This window comes from Lipophrys pholis (genome assembly GCF_963383615.2).
Source record: "Lipophrys pholis genome assembly, chromosome: 10".
Taxonomy (NCBI): Eukaryota; Metazoa; Chordata; class Actinopteri; order Blenniiformes; family Blenniidae; genus Lipophrys; species Lipophrys pholis.
The window spans coordinates 10,216,668-10,224,648 of NC_137640.1; the positions used below are offsets into that span (position 1 = coordinate 10,216,668).

The window sequence follows — 7,981 nt, forward strand, 5'->3', positions numbered from 1 at the left end:
GGCAAGGAATAGAAATCTCTTTTTGTGCAGGTGAGACGTTTTATATTTGAAAACTCTGGTATTTATGCAACTGGTGCAGCTGTGACACTCGTGACTTTGGCCAAAATCTTATTTCATCACGGTAGTTAGTTTCTATAAGCCTTGAGATGAATTCAATTCAAATTGTGTGTGTGTGAATAATTAAAGGTTTTACCCTCCACTTTTAGTTTTTCACTATGATTCCATTAATAAAAATAAAACAAATCATTGGAAAGATATATCTTCCCTACTTTTTCTTCAACCTCTTCCTCGAGGGATTCCCGCCCCACACTTTGAAATCCACTGCCCTCGAAATTAAAATCGAATGCTGCAGCACACAAGAGTGGTAAACATTGGCCATCTGTAGCCCTCTCCATGTTTATCATCTCATCACAGTCTGACTTTACGACAATGATGCCAGCAGTACATAGTTGATATCCCTTAGTGAGCCATGTCTCAGTTACCCTCTATGTGTGTGTGTGTGTGTGTGTGTGTGTGTGTGTGTGTGTGTGTGTGTGTGTGTGTGTGTGTGTGTGTGTGTGTGTGTGTGTGTGTGTGTGTGTGTGTGTGTGTGTGTGTGTGTGTGTGTGTGTGTGTGTGTGTGTGTGTGTGTGTGTGTGTGTGTGTGTGTGAAGACTGATGATTTTCTAACCAGGAGAGGGAAAACATGCTGGTCGACCAAACAGGAAAATGCTTTAGGAGATGTCCAGTGCTGAATCCACATAAGGAGCCTGCAGGGAGCTTTTTATTTTCTCAGGATTAGCTCAGACAAGAAAAAGTACACATAATGGTAAAATAAACAACCATGTAGTATTTGCTTCTCCTCCAGGGTGTTTATAAAGGCGACTGATAGAGACACGATCCAATTCAGATATACTGACGTGCCAAGTGACTTTAACAAAGGAGCTATCCTACCCAATCAGCAAGACAAAGAAAAATCCAAGAGAAGGTGGCTGAACCGAAAATCTACCCCCCGCCCCAACCACCCCCCACCCCCAACCCCCCTTCCTCCAATCACGGGAAGATACTCGACTCTGCTCCTGTCATTAATTCACCAGACAAAAACTGTTACCAGATGTCATTATTTATTTATAGTATTTAATAGGGAAAATGCTTCCTTTGAATAATACATTTTGTGGGAGAGGGGTGTAGAACTGTGTTTGGGGAAGGGGGTGGGTGTGTGGGGGGTGATGAATATTCACAAGCTGCGTCTGGAGGGATTGTGGTAAACTACCTTTTTTTTTCTGCCTCTGTGCCTCCTGGGCTTTGTCTGCTCTGCCACTGGCCATGATGGCCCAGCTGCGCTGCTCATTTGCTTGGCTCTACGTGCAGTGGCTAGTTCAACAAGGCTGGTGCCAGACTATTATATTATTAGGCAAGGCAAAGCTAGCAGCGGCCCACTTAGGCCGGGCTCCATCTGCTCGGGGGTATCAGGGGCAGAGAAGCGAAAGGTCACTGAGCTGCCAATCAAACAGATTGACATCCTCCAGCTTGCAAAAGGTAGAGCCTTCATTAGGTTGATGAAATGACCCCATGACTGCAGGTATGAAAGTGCCAAGTGAATCCAACCCTAAAATATGATGTATGAACATCTGAGCCTGGGCCTCAGCTGCTAAATATATATACAGTATATACACTTGGAATTCATAATAGAAAAGTGCATATAGTTATGATTATTGACACAAGCAGCAATGTACACCTGTGTAGGATGATGTGAGTGAATTAATTTCTTAATTAGATCAGGTTTGAATTAATCTTTAAATTATTCTCTGTCTGTAGTATCCTTCCAGGGTTCCTCCTACCCAATCCACCATTGCCAGAATCCACAGCTACATAAATTCGGAAAGTATGTATTGAGCCCACAGCTTGGAAATTTTAACAAAAACACACAGAGGAAAAACCATTAATAATTAATACCTTTTTCCACTATTGCATTACAGGGATTAAAGTCAGCCATTAGCAACAGTCAGATCCCAGCTGACTCATAGTGCCACACTCTTCCAACTCTAAGATTTCTCACTGGAGGCCCCCACCAGTCAAATGCAAGGCTCCAGATCCTATCTGCTCGTACTGTGCATCTGCTTGGCTGCTCTCCTCTCTTTCATCCCGTGCCAGGTTGGCTTTGTCTGTTTAAAAAAAAAACCAGAAGGTTCATCGTAAGAATATTAACGTCTTACATTTGCGAAATCTCTCTGAAAAAAAGTCTGTCTCCCATTCATTTGCTTGGACACTACTCAAGTGCAAAATTGAATTCTCGCCCATTCATGTCTTCCACTACAAGTGTCTGCGCTAAGCTGAGTTCAGCCAGCCAGAAAAGACAGATTATCTAAATATGTGACAACGTTACCTCGTGCAAAGAGCAGATAATGCTGTAAAATTCTCCCAGTCTACCATCGCCTTCTTTCTTTCTCTGCTTTTAATTCATTCCTTCAGTGCTCTGAGGTGTGATGACAACATATGTGAGCTGCTTTTGGCCTTGACCACAGTTGGAGTGGAGCCACTGAGAAATGTTGAATCGCCCTCTGAAGGAATATTGTTCGGCGGTTGTAATGCCTCATCACACAGAAAATGTGAAAATGGGAGCAGTGAACTGGCAAAGCCACAGAAAAGAACACCTCTTCTGAGAACAATGGTGTTAGCAGCAGAGCCCGTCATCCAATGCGAGACTAATGAGCGAGAGTCCACACAGAGCAACATGACGAGGGAGAGCAAGCGACAGAAAGATAAACAAAGAGACGCTCTGTAATATGCATGAGAGCACAGGAGGCAGGGAGAGGCTAAAGGGTGCAGAGGGACTTCAAGAGCAGTTAAATGTGAAGATGGCTCACATCAGTGCAACAGGAGCTGCTGACACCCATCTGCTTTTTACTCAAACCGCTCGGAGACTGTCAGCAGGAGTCATCTCCAAAATACGCACTGACAGCGCAACATATACAGACGGTTATGAGATGAACTCATACCTGCCAGGACACAGAGACCCAAACAACTTATCAGGAGGCAGTCACAGCCTGGAAAAGCAAAACCTGAACACAGAATCACATCTGTGTGGCATGATGAGAGGACAGGGAGGCTGAAATATGGAAAAGAATTGCAGATTGGAATCTGCAAAAGAAAAGCCACCACAGGTAGGCTGCCATAGTTACGGTCTGTGTAAACATCAAGATACAAGGTGAGCAGAGGTGAGGGACGGAACGAGAGTAAGAGAAAGAGAGTAAGAGAAAGAGAGAAAAACTGGTAACCATTTCAGAAACTGCTTGGTTGAATCTCTCCTTAATTTCCCTGGGGCTCATGAGCAAGTTCTCTCCTGCACTCAATGCCAAGCTCTATTTGACACACAACACACACTTGTAAAATTAAGACAAGCAGAAAAAAAGCAAAGCCCGACATTGATTTCTCTTTTGTTCCCAACAATACAACAATACCCAAACATACAACAACAAGGCCAGTTGTACATGACTGAGCTGAGGCAGAGCGCAGACCTCCTTCACTTTGATCAGCTTGTAGCTGAGAGGTCTTACAGAGAGAAAGAAACATTTCCTACAGCAGGAATAACGGAGAGACCAATTTGGTGGACTGTAAGTGCCATCCAAGATAATGTCTCTGCTTTCCCTCCCTTTGCTTCCTTCACTGACAGCCCTGACAGCCTTGCTTGAGCCGCTTATCGACTTTCACCCAGTCCAGAAACTCCACCTGTCCCCATTTATCTCACCTGAAGTCCTACAACAGAAAGAAAAGAGGGTTTACGCCACACGAGGTGGGCTCATGGTCAGAGATTTAAATCCGGGTGTAACCCAGCACTGGTGGATATCTTTTGAAAGGGGTTTGACATAAGCAGCTCGAGAAGAAGAGGAGAAAAGAAGGAATGATGTTTTGCTGAATGTATTACTTGTTAACAGATGCTCTACAATTGGAATATCATGAGATCATGCAAACACAGAGAAAATACACTAAAGAAGGACACCGTGGAGTTAGCTGATCTTGTGAGGTAAGATGAGTACTTTTATAAAATGTGTATACATTTCCAATACAGCAGAAACATATTGACACTGACCTGGTCAACCTCAGTATACACTTTTACTTTGCAGTGCACCCGAAATTCAAAACCACAGATCTCGCTCTTGAAATTGCATTGAGAAGCTCATCTCAAGTCGGAGTGAACAAAATCTATATAAAAAAAAAAAAAACAACCTCCGTCGATAATAGCGCGTGTGGGGGTCACATTAAAAAAAAAAATAAAAAAAGCTGCCAAACAAATCGGTCTCACCTTTGGGATAAAGTCAGGTCGAGTCCACAGGAATGTAGAGCGATGCAGCAGCTTCAGCGGAGCGTCGCTCTAACACGGTGCAGGTGGAAGCGCCGCGCGCAGGGAAGCTCAACCATCCACCGCCGCGTGAAGGAGAAGAAAAAAAAGAAGAAGAAAAAAAAAGCCCTGAAACCGGGGCAAGTTTAGGGGTGTCAGAAGCAGATTGGGGAGGAAGTGTGGCTTAAAAAAAAAAAAAAAAAAAACGGGAGGAGTGTGCCGTCTTTAACAGCTTGATGCCGGTCTGTGCGTGCGTCGGAGACGATCCGATCCAGGCAGCGGCAGCGATGAGTGGAGGAGCGCCAGCAGAGTGGTGCTCACCTCTCCAGCAGCTGAGCGCTACTGAACAAAAGAGTCCTCCGTAGGCTCTCTGTTCAAATAGCAGGGGAGGGAGGGGGGAGCACGGTGTGTGTGTGTGTGTGTGTGTGTGTGTGTGTGTGTGTGTGTGTGTGTGTGTGTGTGTGTGTGTGTGTGTGTGTGTGTGTGTGTGTGTGTGTGTGTGTTTAGGGGGGGTGGGAATCATGGGGTGCGCTCCAGCGCTGAGGTTGTCATAAAGATGAGAAGCTCCCGCATCAACCACTGTATAAAGCCGATTCAAACCCTCCCAATATAATTTATAGGGACTTGCTGACTGATGACCCGTTGATGTGTTATTGTTTGCTCAGTGAGATAAATGAGATCTGATGCTGAACACAACAATCGCACAGCTATTGGGCCCTTGAAGTAATTTATGACAGGCAGGGAGGTAGAGGGTTTGGTTAAAGACGTGATTTGGCACCTCCATACCAGCCAGAGGCCCCTCAGTCCTTTTCTGCCTTTGTCTGAGCTCTGTAATTAATGACCTCAGGGACCGAATTGCCTTGTTTGGCAACGAAGCAGCAACCCCAACCTGAGATTTACTTGCAATGGGCGAGCTTATGGGCTATCAAATTAGATTAACCCGCAAATTGACAAGGATTTAGTTGGCAGGTTTAAGCAGAAAACCTTTTTATTTTTTTTACCTGCGATTTTGACCTGAACATAGAACCAAGCCCACTCATCCTAAAAGTATTATATGAAAAGGAAGTTCAGGAGCTAGTATCTACTTGTAAAGAAGCGTAGTTAGACAGTCATTTTGAAAGTTCCTGCAAGAATACGTAAATATAGAATCCAGTGGTAGCTTGAAGGGGTCAAAGCTTTGTTACACATAGAGAATAACGACCCCCCACGAGACGCCATTCAGTGTGCTGGAAGATTAAGTCTTTGTTCAGCAGAGTAGTATAATTTTCATTGTAGTTCGAGCTGTGCTTGCATTACTTGCATTATTATCTTTTGTTGTTGATTTTACACAAATACATCTAGTCTATAAGCAGAACGCATTTTCACCATATGCCAGCAGTGCACTTGGGAGCCTGAATAAGGTCATTGATGGCAGAGCAAAAAAGAAATGCAGCACATCCCCTCAGCTTTGTGGAGCTGTCCAGGGTGCTGAACCAGAATAAACCTTGTGGCGTATGTGATATACTTCAGAAAATTTCAGGCTTTGGAGGGTAAAGAAGGATATATAAAGATGCATTTCTAATTGTACTGTCAAGAAAAGTGAATTCAGGTGTAATTTATACAAAATCTGTTGAAAAGTCTGAAAAATGACCAAAATTGTATATAATTTAAAAATGAAATAATTCTCTAAATTGCTCACATTCCTCACAGGAATTAAAGGCATGCAGGTTTTTGCCAAACTGTGGGGAATCCTATATGCTAGGGATGTCAAACCCCTCAGCCAAGTTATATTCAAGTGTGCATAGCCAGTATAATGATAGTATAATAACTCAACATTTTCCATTTGGTTTAGTGCATAGAAGCCAGACAAAGTCCTTATTTAATTAGCCAACCTTTAAAAAAAAAAAACTCTTATATGAACTTTTTAAAGAATTTAGTTAGTTTCATTAAAAGTTTTTCTGTTGATATCTTATTTGTCATTTTTCACACCTTGCAAAGAAGTTTGCTCCAGGCTGGATTTTACCGAGGGTTGATATAGAACTTGGTACTACTGTACCACTTTTACAATGTACTGTAATTGGTGTGTGTGTGTGTGTGTGTGTGTGTGTGTGTGTGTGTGTGTGTGTGTGTGTGTGTGTGTGTGTGTGTGTGTGTGTGTGTGTGTGTGTGGTCAAACAATGAGTCACAATGTTTAATTTTTTTTTTTATGCTATTAAAGTTTTGTTATTTTCATTGTCAATGCTTTAGCTGCACTGGATGCATGAACTGCAAACTAAAGAACAGCAGTTATGTTTATATGTCTAATTTGAAGCAGAAGAGTGATGCAATTTCATCTGTCATTGTTGTTTCAAAGGAGACGTCTCAATGTGTGAAAACTGTAAGAAGTTGCCAAACCAAGACATATTTTGCAATTTGTACCTGTGTCATTTTTCACAAGCCACTGAGGACACCTAAAGATGTTCTCATGAGCAAAAGCAAACATTCCCTACCCTTTGTATCTGTTGTCTCTGCAGTACAGTCTGACTCATAATTAGTTTGTTGTTTTATTTATTGTGCATTGCAGATACTGTAAATATAAGTGGTAGTCCTCTTGAGGACTTACGAATAAAAAATGTATCATTGCAGTAGTGTAACTTCATGACTGTATAAACAAGCCACATAAAAACTTTCCCCTGTTTTACAGTGTACATTTTTCACCTCACAAATCAATTATAGTTTTAAGTAAAAAAAACAATGCTGTCACTCTTCTTTAAAACCAGTGATGAAGTAAACGTAATAGATAAATAAACACACACAGGTATGTGTAGTTAACATTAGTTTCCCAAATAATCTCCAGAAACATGTTCAAATATTGTTGGAATATTTGATTCCAGTACCATGCTTGAGAATCAACTAGAACTACATTGTTTAAGTGCAGTGAGTATGTCCACAGATGACAATAGTTTAGGTAGCATTTCTAATCTTTCTTTCAGTATTAATTTCAGATCCAAATTTGGTTCAAACCTCCAACGTGCTGCTGTGGGCTTCATCGGGAAACCGAAGCTTTCACCAAAGACACTTTGAAAGCGTACGTACTTTCACAAACATAAAATGAGAGAGTGAAATGTGATAAAGAAAATCATCCTGCAGTGTTGTTTTTTTTAGAACGTATTCTATGCTGACCTTGTCTGATGTATGCCATTATGTAAATACTATGCTGACAAAGTGTAGCTTGAACTTGCGTGAAGCTGTCAGCAGGTTTGGATGCCCCCAGGTCTTTTGGCTGGCTTTACTCTAGCAGAGTACTGCAACACTAAAGCCTGCCACAGCACAGATATTAGTCCCGGTCAAAACAACATTTGTTCTATAAGCATAAGTGCTGTCCTCTTAATGTCTATTTAGCCCCTTGAGCGATAGAAATTCAGCAGCATCATAAAGTATATTAACAAATAAGGGAGTTTTGAAAATGTTCTATTTTATCATCTGGCAATAATTACACCTCTGATGCTGCTGCATTTTGTTTGGTCTGCTGTTTATCCAGAGGTTTGATGGAGCAACGGAAGTGACAATCCTGGTGATGTTTGAAAGGATGAAAAAGTTATTTAGTTACTTGACTCTGAAGGAAAAGTTTGAACAAATGTAGATACTAACAACGTGTATGAATGTCTGTGACATAATCTTAAAAAATAATATAAGTGTAACAAA

At 41.8% G+C, this 7,981-nt stretch overlaps 1 protein-coding gene across 1 annotated transcript in view; it reads right to left on the reverse strand.

The window, feature by feature from the left end:
- ncanb (neurocan b) overlaps nucleotides 1–4,504 on the reverse strand; it is a gene marked incomplete at its 3' end in the record, with an annotated part of 162,894 nt that extends 158,390 nt beyond the window's left edge. Inside the window, exon 1 of the mRNA XM_080473083.1 lies at nucleotides 4,283–4,504. The remainder of the gene's footprint in view (nucleotides 1–4,282) is intronic.
- Between the last annotated feature and the right edge of the window lie 3,477 nt (nucleotides 4,505–7,981).